Source organism: Pinus tabuliformis, chromosome 5_1 (assembly GCF_031772625.1).
Source record: "Pinus tabuliformis cultivar Carrire ecotype Pingquan chromosome 5_1, CPIR1, whole genome shotgun sequence".
NCBI classification, from domain to species: domain Eukaryota; kingdom Viridiplantae; phylum Streptophyta; class Pinopsida; order Pinales; family Pinaceae; genus Pinus; species Pinus tabuliformis.
In genome coordinates, this window is record NC_142305.1 from 678,400,347 (window position 1) to 678,415,693 (window position 15,347).

Sequence of the window (15,347 nt, forward strand, 5' to 3'; positions counted from 1 at the left end):
TTTGTCATCTGCGGCGTGGGTGATCTACGATCCTCATGGAGAATTGTTAGAGCTTCAGGGTGTCTGCCTAGGTCGTACCACTAACAACGTTGCCGAATACAGCGCTGTAATTGAATTACTTGCCGAAGCGGTTGACCTCGGCATCCGAGAATTAGTGGTGAATCTGGACTCCCAGCTGGTCATCCATCAACTTAACGGGCGATATTCCGTCAGAGACCAACGCATACTAAGGTTGTACCTACGTGTAAGATTGTTGGAACGGAACTTTGATTACATTACTTATCAACACATTCCAAGACGATTAAATACGTTGACTGATGCATTGGCAAATCATGTGTTAGATAGACATTTGCGTAACAGATGAACATCATGCAGGAAAACATAGATAGCGTAGTAAGACCATGAGCATATGTAAATAAATCATTTCAAGCATAGTTTGCATGTGTGTGCCTTTAAGCTTGTTTAAAAATATAAAATCCATGGGTCATGTGTCGTGCAAATTCATACATAAGATTACATTTGTACTGAACAATTGCATAACATAAACAAAACATCATCACATGTAACAATGATCCATCCAAAAAGCCGGTATGTATATATATATATATCGTGTGGCGCACTAAGGCGCTCAAAAATAAGTGTATATGTCCAAAATATCAGGACATCTGAGTCATGTGTCTCAAAATAACAGTGGAAATAAAGCCTAGGCGACTATTGAGCCAGGTGGTGCTCTCTGTAGTACGCAGCCGCTCGTGCTACCCGCCTCAGAAGGCTGTGCACCCTGGGTTCCACCCCCACTGTATGGATCTGGTGCTCTAAAGGGACCTCCTCGACCCCCTGGTAGTCAGGCACTCCCTCCAGCAACCCCTCAAGGTTGCGAGCTACAGTCTCTGACGTGTCAACCCCTGGAGGGACTAAGGCCAGGGCTCCAGCTCCCTGTCCCTCTCTCCGTGCCTCGGCAGCCAGGCCAATCGGTCTAGTGGGCCCCACATCTGCATACCATGACATTTATTAGGACATGTACATGAAAAATTCAAAAACATTACAAAACTCAAAAAGTCAAGGGTTATACCTGCATCATCCCACTGTTCCCCTGGGGGCAGCACCATATCAGGGTCATTGCGGAAATCCATACCCGCGTATGGCCAGTCCTCCACGAAGATAACCTGCTGATCCAGCCAGTCCCGGAAGAATGCTCCCCAAGCATGCGGCCGGCCACCGCCTCCGCGTGGCATGATGCGAGCCCATCGTGTGGCCCTCGTCTCCCGAGGACCCCTAGGAGCATCCACGGCCATCGTCTGCAGCCGCATGGCTGGCACTCGCTCTAGAATAAGCGGGACTAAGATAGACCCGTAGCCGAACTGCTTCGTCTCTCCGCGACGACAGTTGCTGAGCTGCCTCTTCATGTTGTTGGTTACCGCTGTGGCCCAATCAAACACAGTAGGCTCAAGGCAATCGAGAGCTAGCATAAGGTGAGTCTTCGAGGCCTCGTGGTTGGCCATGCTTCCCGCTGCCCGGGTCACCATGAACAGGATGGTGCGAAGGACTATGTTTCTCACCGTGGGGATTGCCACTTTCCCACTCCGCGTCTTCTCGGCTTCTGGACATACTCGAGCCATGAGATCGTCTAGAGGACCGCCGCCAGGTCGTTGTCCCTCTATGATGGGCCTTTCACCCCGGCGTGACAACCCAGTCAGAAAGAAAATGTCCATATGATCGAATTCAATGTCTTGGCCCCGGATGGTGAATTTCCCATCCACCGGGTTCCATGCCCTGATCAGTAGCTCGAGGAGATCATGCTGGGCCCTTAGGCGCGGTGTGAGGAAGAACTTCATGAACCCGCATGCCCGCATGGCATTGCAGCAATCCACACTTGCAAAAGCAGCTATATCCTCAACTTCGTGAACCCTTTCCTGCCACTGGAAAGCCATTGCGCCCTGCATAAGCAATACAAAAAAATTTAGAAGTGCTGGCATTGGAATTTTTACGTTCAGAAATTGAAAAAACAAATCTTTCCGCGCCAGCGCGGCTGTTTTAAAAACAGTCGCGCTGGCCATGGCAGCCCTTTGTTATTTTTCAAGGTCAGCGTGTAAGAACACGGGTTTTCCGCGCTGACCCGAAGTTGGGTGCGTTTTGTCCTAATTCGGCCAGCGCGGACCCGCGTGGGAAATCCGCGCTGACCGAGAGCGCATCCATGCTCAAGAAATTCGCCCAATTGGGCGTATTCCACCGTTAAAAACTTGCTAAACATAATCAAAATGCAGGGCAAGGAGAGGAGAACCTACCTGGAAGAAACAGTTCGAAGAATGGTGTCCGTACGAGCTGGAAATCACTCCGTCAACTTTCTGGCTTCTCCACGTCCTTCACGTCCCAAAATGGTAAAATGGTAAAAATGATTTTTCACCCCCCCCTATTTATAGTAAAAACTCATAAATGACCATATTTTTGGGTTTCTACCATCTTTTGCCATGGATTTAGCCCTAGCCTTATTGAATGCATGTTTTAATATGTTTTTTACACATATCGAATGGATTTATGCGGGTAGTGTTCTTGTGCAGGTTCGAATAGACGGTGAAAATCATCATGTCCCTGAAATCACTTGGTCCCAACAATGTCAACTTTGAGCTCTTTTCCGACATAAAACAAGAAAAGATGGCCGAGCCTCCTTTCAACTCGTTAAAGGGAACGAGAGGCGGTCATTTTAAGCTCTTTTTCCGACCGTATAACTTAAAAAGATTGCCGGGTGTTTGTCGTTTCGCACTCGTTATCGGCTCTAAAACGACGTGTTTTCAACCGCTTTTTTACTTTTTCAGGTCAAAAACACTATTCACAAAAAGTACTCCTCGATCGTAATGGTCGGGCGGTTCTTTCGAGCATTGTTTTATACTTTTTCGGGCTCGAGAGACACAACTGTACGAAAAAGGACCCCCCTGGAGTCTTCTTTTCTGCCGTCTTTTCAGACTCTCTAAACAAGAAAAGACGCCGAGTTTTTCCTTTGTCAGGCTCGTTAAACACTTGATGACATCGGATATTGTCGAAATGACATTCTTCAAGCATATGCTATCCCCGTCAAGCTTGTCATCCAAAAATAACCGGGGTACCTGCCAGAAATGGTGGGGAAAATGGAACTGTAATCATAGTCGTGTCGGCAGTATGTCGCTCTTGAACATGGCACTTTTTTGCTTCGTGTCTGGGTGGGACCATCTCATCTTGTTTTTCACTGGCCTCCGTGGGTTTGGGTTATCCTATTCGACCTCTCATCTGCTCATTGCCATCATTACTATACCCTCTGCTCATTTGATGTCAAATACTGCCAAACCCGCTACAGTGCCGCCGATATGTTCAAGAGAAGTTGACCTCTGCAATAATACAACCTCATCTGCTATCTCACACAAATCATTTTTTCCTCTGTCTCGCGTCGATGATGTGGGAATCATTATGGCCCACCTTCGATCAAGGTCACTTCCTGTCGACTTCAGCTCATTATCCGGGAAGGTGACTTAGAGACTCCCTTCAGGTGCCTTAGAGCCTGCATGCCCTAATGGCAGGTTCTTCGTGTTCGACGCGAGGTTTACATCATTGGCCTCCGATCGAATGATTCCGTGGGTGTTCGACACCAGCTCATTGATTCACATGCCGCGGATTGTACCTATAGTACCTTGAGGGCCATTGTCATTATTGGTGGTTCCTCTCGCGTCTGTTAACAGTTTTCATCATTGACTGGTAATCAGACGATGTTCATGCGTGTTCGACTTCAACTCATATATTCACATGCTTGAACTTGTACTTTGTTCGGATCGGGGCGGAGCGCAAGACCCTGGATCCCTGTCTGTTATGGTCCAGGTTGCGATTTTGTGGATGATCATTACATGACTCATTGACGGATGGCTGCGCCCATACCTGAGTCTTCATGGATGGCTGCGACCATACCTTGTCATTATTATGGTCTCTTCAGCTGGGTGGCTGCGTCCATTCCACAGACCTTTTCGCATGTCTTTTTGGATGGCTGCGCCCATGCCTAGACTGCATGTACTTGATTGTCAGAGATTTTCGGTCCTTCCTGGTGGTGTTCCAGTTCGGCGTGTGTTGTAAAGCATTTCACCCCTCCCACTCTCTCGGTCTTCATGCTTTAGGGGGCATCTGTTACACAGTAATTTCTCACTGCCTTCCTGTCAGTCACCCTGCTGTGCCAATCACTAAGTTCATGCCTTCTGAACTGGCCCAAAAACCCATTTTTTCTAAAGTTTTATTCATCAGCGCGTCTATTTGCAAAATACCCGCGATGACTGGCGCTCCATAGTGTATTCCGTGCGCTGCCAGCTCGGAAGGACATCACTTTTCCGTGTTGGTCGCCAACGCGCCTTTCCCGTGTTCTTCCGCGCTGACATGACTGTCCCGGTTATGTAGACGCGGCGACATCGCGTCAGTTGCCTCATAATCCGCGCTGATCCAGTTTGGGCGAATTTGTTCAAACAACCAGCCTTCCAGATAACTCTAGGCTTGGTTGTTAGCTTTGTGAATGTCGACTCCCTTCTATGGCATGTCTGTTCGACCCTTTGCAACCACTTCCCTTGAAGATAAGCTCATCCTTCCACCCTTTTAGGAGGCTCCTTCTCCTATATAAACTTCCACCATTACCATGAGCAGCTAGTTAGACATAGCTTGGATTGTATAGAGCTTATAGTGCTCAGATTGCTGCTACTATAGGTATTTGGTGTGCTAGGTGTGGAAGTGATTGATTGCTTAGGGAAGGTTGTTTTGTGTTGCTTGTGTGTGAGAGAGAGTTGCTTGTCTTGGGAGAATCATCCTCAAAGGTGAATGCTTGAGATACATGCTGACCGGCCCCTCCTGAGAAGGTTACCGACGTCAGAACATTTGGTTGTACTCTTCTCTATTCTGATTAATAATAGATGACTGCTATTATTGTTCCATTCTCATTTGTACTTGCAATGGTTAAATGTGAATTACATATTTTCTGACCGATGTATGGTTGCTTTTACTAGATTTCACGCTTGCGTTTGTTTCCTCTTCGTGTGTGCAGGTATCTATTCGCGGAGATTGCGAGGGATCGTGACCAGCTGAAGCGAAGGAGCGAAGGCAGCATCTCTTCGTCAAACGACAGTGCTGGAATCCAAGTAGGTGCTCTTTACCTCTTGTTTAATTGTAATTAGGAACATGCATAGCAGCATTGTTTGATTGTTGCTAGACCCTTGCTGGGCTAGTAGGGATCGCCTCTATCCGTAGAGGGGATTTACCTCTCCAACAAGGATGATGCACTTCGCCTTGGCCATTGCCTCCTCATACTTCTCATTTTCAGTTGGGTCAACTGGGATCTCTATTGTTTTCAAGGCAAATTCCTTGATGTGATATCTGTCTAGAATGGACAAGATCTTGGCCTTCCAGACCACGAAGTTGGATGCTCCGTCCAGCCTATCCTGATCTCTCAACCCATTCACGGCCATCTCGTTGCTCTTCTTCGACTCCTCTGAGTCTCTCTACTTCCCTCCTGGAAGTCCTCTATTCAACTCTTGTTGAGTCTCTCAACTTCTCATCTGGAAGTTCTCGGTTCAACTCCCTCTGAGTCTTGATTTCCCTTCTGGAAATCCCTCTGCCAATGTCAAGTTTCCCCACTCCGGTCGTCTTTGCAACTACACCACTGATCCAGATTCCTTGGCTAGAAATCTACCTCGGCAGCAACTCCCTCCACCTTGGTCTTGCCCTGTTAGGTATTGTTCTGACCACAGTGCCCCACCAGCTTCGCTCCACAAATTACCCACAGCCTCCTATACCCCAGCTACTGAAGGATTGAGCCACTTGGCTCTACGCAATCCCGGCACTGGAAAATCAACTCCCCCAGCCAACTGTGTCAGCCCCCTAGCCTCTGCATGGCTCTGTGTAACGCTGATTCTGCCTCCCTTAGCCTCTGCACTGTCTTTCTCTAGCCCAGAATGATGACACAGTCCCTTCGCATCACTCCTTCCTCTGTCACCTTTTGCAAGGATCAGCTCTGTCACTCGAGACAGTTGAATCTGCTGCAAATGCTCTGCTCAGATGATGTCTTCAGTTTTCCTGTGATCTGCAACCTCCCTCTGATACCATGATGGAATTTCTAAGTTTAACCCGTTAGAAATTCTTCCTGTACTATCTACTTTATTTCTTCCTACTTGTTTAATTACTTAACAAGTTATTTACCATGTAAATACTTAAAATAAACACAAGTACAGTATCAACATCTACAGATCATCAACTGAAAGAAAACAAGCACACAAGTGACACTGTTATTTTTGGACCAATGTCCCCGAAAAAACCTAATGCAGGAAAATCGGTGCAACTATTCAAAGGGTTTTATTATTATGCAGTTTTCAAAATACAACCAGGGTGCCAGAAATGGCTCACCCAACAGAGAATGCCCTCAGCAGTAGTAACACTCCTCGGAGACAGATATTCTAGCTGAATAATCACTAGATGAACGATCCCACAACAACAATTTCAGCTCCCACAGCTCTGTGTCACTCTGATAGGGATTGCGTCACCCTATCCGGCTCACCAACACCCAGTCTGTCCCACGAAATCCTTCCAGCGCTGCCTCTTGGCCTTGCGTCAACTCTGCTAGCCTCTGTGTCAGCTTCTGGAGCTTCTGCGTGAGCCCCTAGACCCTCTGCATCTGATACGCTAGCCTCTCTTGGCTCTTTGCAGCGCCTAGCTGCCTCTACCTAGCACCCAGCTGCCTCTGTGCCAACCTCTCCTAGCTCTGTGAAGCCTCTCTAGTACCAACTCTGCCTCTTTGCTAGGTATTCACTGCCCCCCGCTGCTGATAACTGATTCTATCTCTTAGCAAATCCCTCTCTAGAGAATAGAATGACTGATCACTCTAGTGTGTTCTCCAAATGACCCTCAAGCCTCCTCTTATATTGTAATGACCTACTTAATATTATCATGCAAATTGTATTAGTTTTTAAATTACCTGAAAATATTGACTTATAATTATCAATAAATATTGGTACATACCTACATTGGTGAAACTGTAAATATATTACTAATATAAATTTTATTATTGTTATTATTCAATTCCCGACTTGTCTTCTCAAATTTAAATTTTGATAGGATATGGTCTCCTTCCATTTATTCCAATTTAAATCTCCTTGAGAGAAGATATGGTCCTCCCCAATTAATTACCAAATTAAATATCCATATCTTATCCCCAAAATGTCCTATCAAATTTACTTGGAAGAAGATATGGTCCTCTCCGATTAATTGTCAACTTATATATCCATATCTTATCCCCAAAAAGTCTTCTCAAAATATCCTTGGGAGAAGATATGGTCCTCCCCAATTAATTACCAAATTAAATATTCATATCTTATCCCCAAAATGTCCTCTCAAATTTACTTAGAAGAAGATATGGTCCTCCCTAGTTAATTACCAAATTAAATATCCACATCTTATCCCCAAAATGTCCTCTCAAATTTACTTGGAAGAAGATTTGGTAAAAAAAGTCAAAATAAAGGATGAGGGGGTAGTTATGACATTAATGATAGGTGGTTGAGGTGGATGGGAGAAAGAGGCATCAAAGGAGAAGGATGATGAGAGGAGAAGGGGATCCTTGGTCTTGGTTTTGGTTTTGGTTTTGGTTGTGGTTTTGGAGGATTTTGTTTTGGGAGGAAGGTGGAGAAAAGAGAAGGGAGAGAATGAGAGTATTTGTTTAACTTGGACACACTTGGTTGGACTTGGGTTCAGAGGGCTATGGAACCTGTGGAGGTTCCCTGGGCTAGGAAATACTTCCTAGTTGGCTCCGAGGCAAATCCAGTCAGGTAATCAAGAGGAACATCCCAACAAAGTCAGGAGCTCAAGAGCATCTCAACTAAGCTATTGGAATAGGTATTCTTCTATTTATTTATTACTTAAGTAAATGGTTGCAATGAGATTCTTACTTATTTAATTTGTGGTAAATAAATTTTAATGGTATATTATCATCAAATAAATGTTTAGATAAAAATAAGTTATTTCCCATTTTATTGTGTTTAAAATTATAGAAATTAGTTTTAGTTAAAGGACCCTAGGAGGGAGCCTCACACGTGGTATCAGAGCCCAGATTCAAAATCTGGACCCAAAACCCACTAAACCCAAATTTCTGTTATAAGAACTTGTAACCCTCATAATTACTTGTAATCCTAATATATATGTGTGTGTGTGTGTGTGTGTGTGACCCTATATATATACACATGCCTCTGTATTTGTTTACAGATTGTAAAGTTTTATAGGTCCCCATCCCATGAAACAAGAATCCTGCAAGATGCATTATATCAAAGTGGCTCATAACAGGACATGCTAGCAGTGCTAGAAGGAAAAATCTCAATTTCCCAATACAAAGAAACAAAAATGAAAGAAATAGCATATTACTAAGAATGGTTCTCAATTGATTTCCTATTAAATCCTCTGAAAGCCTATTCCACTTTTTCTATTTTCTCAAAATACTGTAAATTCTGAATGATTGCAAATGAAGGAGTGAAACCCACTTCCTTCATACGCTCTACAACTGCTTGCAACTTCTCATACTGTCCAGCTTTTGCATACTCTGTCAGCAAAAGATCATAGGTAGTGTAAGCAAGCTTGTACACTTCCTTTCTTCGATTCAGAAATAATTCAAGCCTGTTGTAGGCCTTATGACGAAAATAGCAGCTTATAATAGCTTCCACAACTTTGGGGCATGAGAAAATCACCCCATTTTGTAACATTCTTCCCACGGAAAATTCTACATCATCCAATTCGCCAGACAAAGCATAAGATTTTACTATTTTATTGTGTATTTCTGATATAAGCTGTGAATTCTCCAATGTTTTCACCATACCCAAAACTTATTCCATGTTTGCCACTCTCTGGAGCTTAGCATACACCTGAAACATATTGCGTACAATATTGTCATTCACGGGCCAGCCTTCTTCCATCATGAATTTAAAAGTTTCTTTCATTCTGTCTATAAGACCCTTCTTGCAAAACCCCTCCATTATAGCCTCCAACATGGCCGTGCTCGGTGTCACACCGCAGGATATCATTTCTTTGAAAGATAAATCCATCAGATCATACTTATCAGCGCTCATGAAACCCACAATCAGGTACTTGAAAGTATCCGCATTCGGCGAAAATCCAGCTCGTTTACAAGCTTCGTGATGTCTGCAAATTGTGGGGATCACCCAAGTGAGAGTAAATGGATATAATTGTATTGTATGTCACCAAGGTGGGTCGGCAGTCCTCTGTTCTCTCCATGAACTCAAACAGACTAAGAGCCCTAGCAATCTGATTGGAAAATCCATATGCATAAATGAGGGAGTTAAATATTGTGGCATTGGGTTTGATCTGTTGCAGCTCCATTAAACTGAAAGCCTTAACAGATAATTGGATATTGTTTACCCTTCCTACTAAACAAATATGTTGGCCCACTCTCTTGGATCTCAGTTTGATTCTTTCAAAAGCTTCTCCATTTTCCACTTTAAAACCTGTCAAGGTCCTAACCATCAGTTAAATCAGTTCCAATATTTATCCGAAAAATTGTGACTGTGTCTGTGTGCTTACATAAACATGCACACATGGATTTGTATGTATGTTCTATAGTGAAAATATTAGCAGACATTTCCAAGGAAAGACAGAGTGGAAGTGGGGCAAAGACATACCTGAATAATGGATAGTTCACAGTTCTTATGTGAATCACTTCTTTCAATAACAGCATTTATCGCTTTGAATTGACTCTCATTGAAGGCTTCCTTCAAGCACTCCTTCAATGGCTTTGGAAACAATTTCATATCTCCACCTTGAGTCTGATTACAAACATCAGCAAATGCAGTTTACCAAAGCACATGTCTTCTGGTGTGGGATACAAAGCCCTGTTATTTGCTATACGGTTTCTGTATATATGAAGCTCTGTAGGTGGGTTCTCATAAACAGTCATTTATATTGTTTGTATTTTACTACAGATAGTGAGATTCAAATCCTGAGTTATTAGTATATTGAAAGGTTGAGAGCAAGAGACTCGCTGGGTTTATTGTTCCTCAAACAATCTGCCCTTGTATTTTTGTGAGTGTTCTCCTACGCTTCGTTCCCAGGCCAAACTCAAATCTAAAGGAAAGTGTTTCGAAAGAAAGTGCAATCTCACGTTGAAGGGTATTGAATTAAAGGTTTGGCTGAATATCAAAATTCTTTGCACACCAGCAGCATCCGTATTCAAATGCCAACAATGTCACCCTCCTCAACTTTACTTCACAGTGAATTTATTTTATAAACCTGTGACTCTCATGACCAACAAATTCACAGAACTGAAACTCATTGTTACATATTGGACTTCTGTACATCTACGCACATGGTCATCATAAAAATAACGAATCTGTATTGTCTTTCCAAATATATGTGTTTCACTAGTTACACTCTCGTTGGCCTCCGAACATATTTAGATGTAATAGCAACTGACCTTTGTTCTAGGGCCGAAATAAGGCCTAAAAAGATCAACAAAATTTCCAGCATCCTCAAACGAAATCTTCTTAGGCGTCCATGATCAGTTTTCTCTAGACCTTGAATAGGTCTCAACTGTGTGACCTCAACAAAGCTTGAATAGAATGAAAGCAAGGGGCCAAATAGAGATGAGAATAATCTCAGTAGTTGTGCTTCAGATTGAGCTCAAATTAACCTATAAAGGAGGCTGAGTAACCTCAAAAACTAGCGAATCCCATGACCAGAAAACAAAGAAAAAGTGCCAACACCCACTGTAATTTCGGGCCTCCTTTAAAACCAGACATTGCTCCACAGGACCGAAATAATCTCTGAAATGATTGTCGCCTCCTATTGTAACTACAATATAATTCCAACAATGTTATGGTTACCTACTAATGTTTAAATTCAATATGTATTAAGATTATAAAAAAAATACAAATCATCCAAACCTACTATTTCATTAGTACCTCAACCAACCATGCCATACTTCTATACACTAAGCTCTCCCATGCCTTGAATTAGTTAGGTGACCAATATAGTTGTTATGTCCAATCCATGAGAATGTACATCTTCATTCCCAAAATATTTTTTTCATCCATGCTCTAGTCATATGGTAAAGTTTCTTTTTTGAAACAAGGTAAGATTGACCACTTTCACCTCCATACGATTAAGTCATTTCCATTTTTTGTCAAAAGCACCTTTCCCACAAGTAATTTAAACTCTATTGTCTACTCCTAGGCAGTGAGTCATCATGTGACTCATTATAAAAAGGAGATGGTAAGTAGTTTCCAAGACCAGTACCAGCCAAAGTGTTTGACTTGTGCTTCATGCTCAAGTATCTTAAAACTATTTTCTTCTTTGATGCTCTACAATCTAATTAATCTATTTAGTCTATTGTCAATATAAAATCATATATCCCTATGGTCAACTATAAAAAATTATAATGGTAGATGTGTCACGATTAGGGAAATATTAATCTCCCACTTCTACATCTAATTGAGAGTCTTGTTGGGTGAGTTCCTCCATGCACTACTCTGACCTAACACTTAGACTATTTTTCATGAAAAATGAGACATCCACCTAGCCTATCTCTTTTATGTGCAACAAGTTGTTTCTTCATGAGTTCCTTTACTAATGACCTCCACAATTACTGTCGTGCATCTTAAACGTTACCTCCAACTTCTTGCTTTTGGTTTATTAAAGTGCACAAAGGTTCATTCTTTTTCAAGGCTCCAGATCAGGATTTCTCTTCCCACAATATTTAGACTTTGTCTATGAAGCTCGTAAGAATTCACATTTATTTTAGCAATGTTATTTTTTCTTATTTAATCTAATTATTGCAAATATATGTGTGTGTGTGTGTGTGTGTGTGTGTGTGTGTGTGTGTGTGCATTCATGGATAATTATTTAGAAACCTTACTTCAAGGACACTGCCTCTTCAAGAGATGAGACCAATTGTGTATATGTCCTATAGGAGATCCCAAGATTCATAAAATAGACATAAATGATTTCAAACATAATATAAAGGTTGGGAAGGAACAACTAATGGCCATAGAAGGAAGACATGACTAAAAAGGGTATTATTCACATTAGTAATTAACTTGATTATTTGAATATATTAAACCAAGTTATCAATTAGATTAATATTAAATTATAACTATGGCACTAAAGAAAACAATTTTGTGTTAGAGCGTGACTTACAAAGTACATTGCACCAGTGCCCTAGCAAGTATCAAGAGAAAATTTGTAAGTTATGTAGAACTCACACATGAGAGGATTTGGTAGATCCTTGGGAATCTTCTCAGTACTTGTTTACGAGCATAGTAAAACAAAAAACTTATGACTATCGTTATACACATGTATGTGAGTCAGGGAAGAGTGGACAAGTCCTAAGTTGGATTAATGAGTCTTGCGTATCATACAGATATTTGAACAATTAAAAATGGTGAGGATGCGAAGAAATCAAGGTCAAGGAGTGTCATCACAAGGACCTCCTACAAATAACCCATTACCTTCACCGGAGTTGGCTCTCATCTTGCATTCCCTAGAAGCAATTAATGAGACTTTAAAAGGGCGCCAAACAATTGAAGTGGAAGTAGAGCACCCTCCATCAGGGTTAGGAAATCTCGAGGGATCAAGAGACTCTGATAGAGGACCTCCAATCGAGGACATTACTAGGGAGCTCCAAAAGATTAAGCTCCCAGAGTTTGCTGGAGGTCATGCCAACGAACGTGCAGAAGCCTGGTTAGAGGGAATGAGAAGGTGCTTCGCACTAAGAGATTATACTTCCAATTCAAAAGATAAAATAGCGATATTCCAACTCAGAGATAGTGCTCTGAATTGGTGGGGTAACTTAGAGCGTCAACTACACCTCACTCCGGACACAGTTACTTGGGAGTTATTTGAGGAGAGATTCAGGAAAAAGTACCTACCAGTGTATTATGAAGAACAAAAGGTAGGAGCCTTCCATGCCTTGGTACAGGGAAATCGTACGGTAGAAGAATATGAGACTAGATTCATGGAATTGGTCAAGTATGTCTCCTACATGGATACTAACTAGCGCCAAGCAAATCGTTTCATTTATGGATTGAACCCTACGATTAGGGAAACGGTATGCATGTGGAAACCATCCTTAGTTGCAGAAGTTGTGGAACATGCTCGTTATGTTGAAGAGCACTTAGACTTAAAGGGTGGAAACAAAACCATTTTTCCACAACAACCAAGGTTTATGGGGAAGGCCCTCGTACCTTCCCTAGGGGAGGAAGTTTGAGGCCATCGCCATATGGAAACAGGGTTGTACCTAGAGCACCGACAGTGGGGATTTCAATGGTTACTAGTGCAGCTTCACCCGCAACTTCAAGGGCATGTGAAAATCAAGGTCATACGCGAGGAGAAACAGGTAGGGGCAGGGATCCCAAGGGAAGGAACTCTTTCCAGAGAACTTCACAACATTCTGCTCAAAGTCTACCATGCATCACTTGTTGGGGATACGAGAGACCTCACTACCAACGTGACTGTCCTGAGTTACAAACTGGTAACAACCATAGAGAAGGAAAAGCACCAATGGGAGCAGCAAGTGGCCACAATCGAATCTATGCATCAGTTGATAACCAACAAGTTGAACACCAATCTGTCGTGGTAGAAACCTCAGGTATGATAAACAAAGTAAAAGTTAAAATTTTGTTTGATTCAGGTGCTACAAATAGTTTCATTTCACCAGTTGCATTAGAAAAATGTGGGTTGGCATCTTATGAGCACGATGACTTTAAGATAGTTGAGATGGCTTATGGGATAAAACAAGCAGTAGGACCTAGTGTTGACCAATGTCAGGTAAACCTCGGGGTGTGTATAACTAAGTTGAAGACATACGTCACAGCGTTGGGGACGTATGATGTAATTATTGGAATGGACTAGCTAGAAGCTCATCGATCTTTGGTACATTGTTTCAAGAAGGTGATTTGTTTAGATGATGAAGGTAGGCCAATTGAGATTTGTGGAATCAAGAGAGGAGTGTCGCTATGCTTCATATCCATGATGAAGGTAAAACATTCTCTGACAAGGTTGCAAGCTATATGTGGTCGAGGTTGTAAGTGACCAAAAAGGACCCTCCTTAGATCAACACCCAATTTTGTCAGAATTCAAGGATGTTTTTCCTAAGGAATTGCCTGGATTACCTCCTGTAAGGGAGATTGATTTCACAATAAACCTAAAACTTGGTGCAGAACCAATATCTAAGACACCCTATAGGATGACAACTCCCGAACTTTGTGAGTTGCAGATGCAGTTAAAAGAGATCTTAGACTTGGGATTTATCAGACCTAGTATTTCACCTTGGGGTGCACCAGTGATTTTTGTCAAGAAGAAGGATGGTTCCTTAAGGCTATGCATAGATTATAGGGACTTGAATAGAGCCACAATAAAGAATAGGTACCCGATACCTAGAATAGATGACCTATTTGATCAAATGAAGGGAGAAGTGGTTTTCTCAAAGATCGATCTACGATCTGGATACCACCAATTGAGGATTAAGGAAGGTGACATCTCAAAAACTGCATTTCGAACTCGGTTTGGGCACTACAAGTTCGTAGTTGTTCCATTTGGTTTGACCAATGCACCAGCAGTATTCATGAGCCTCATGAATGGTGTGTTCAGGAAGTATTTGGACCAATTCATGCAAGTCTTTCTAGATGACATTCTTGTGTATTCCAAGAATGAAAAGGAGCATGAAAAGCACCTAACAGTTGTATTGACTTGCTTAAAAGAAAATCAATTGTATGGAAAATTTTCAAAATGTTCCTTCTTTCAGAAAAAAAGTTCATTACCTTAGGCACATCATTTCAAGAGAAGGGATTTCAGTTGACCCGAAAAAGGTAAAGGCCATAATGGATTGGCCCGTACCGAAAAATGCTCATGAGGTGCGTAGTTTTATGGGGCTAGCAGGGTATTATCGCAGGTTTGTGGAAGGGTTTTCGAGGATTGCAAAACCCATCACCACATTACAGTGAAAGGGGGTCAAGTATGAATGGACATATGAATATGACACTGCCTTCACAGAACTAAAAAGGTTACTAACTAGTGCACCGATCCTTCGAGTACCGGACATGGAAAAAGACTTCACTGTCTGCACCGATGCTTCGAAGCAAGGATTGGGAGCAATATTGATGCAATAAGGCGGGGTAATAGCTTGCGCATCTAGAAAAATGAAGAAACATGAAGAGTTGTATGCTACCCATTACATAGAGTTAGCAGCGGTGATGTTAACTTTGAAACTGTGGAGACACTACCTCGTTGGGAGAAGATTTGAGTTAAGAACGGATCATCAAAGCCTGAAGCACCTCTTCACTCAAAGGGATTTGAATGCTAGACAA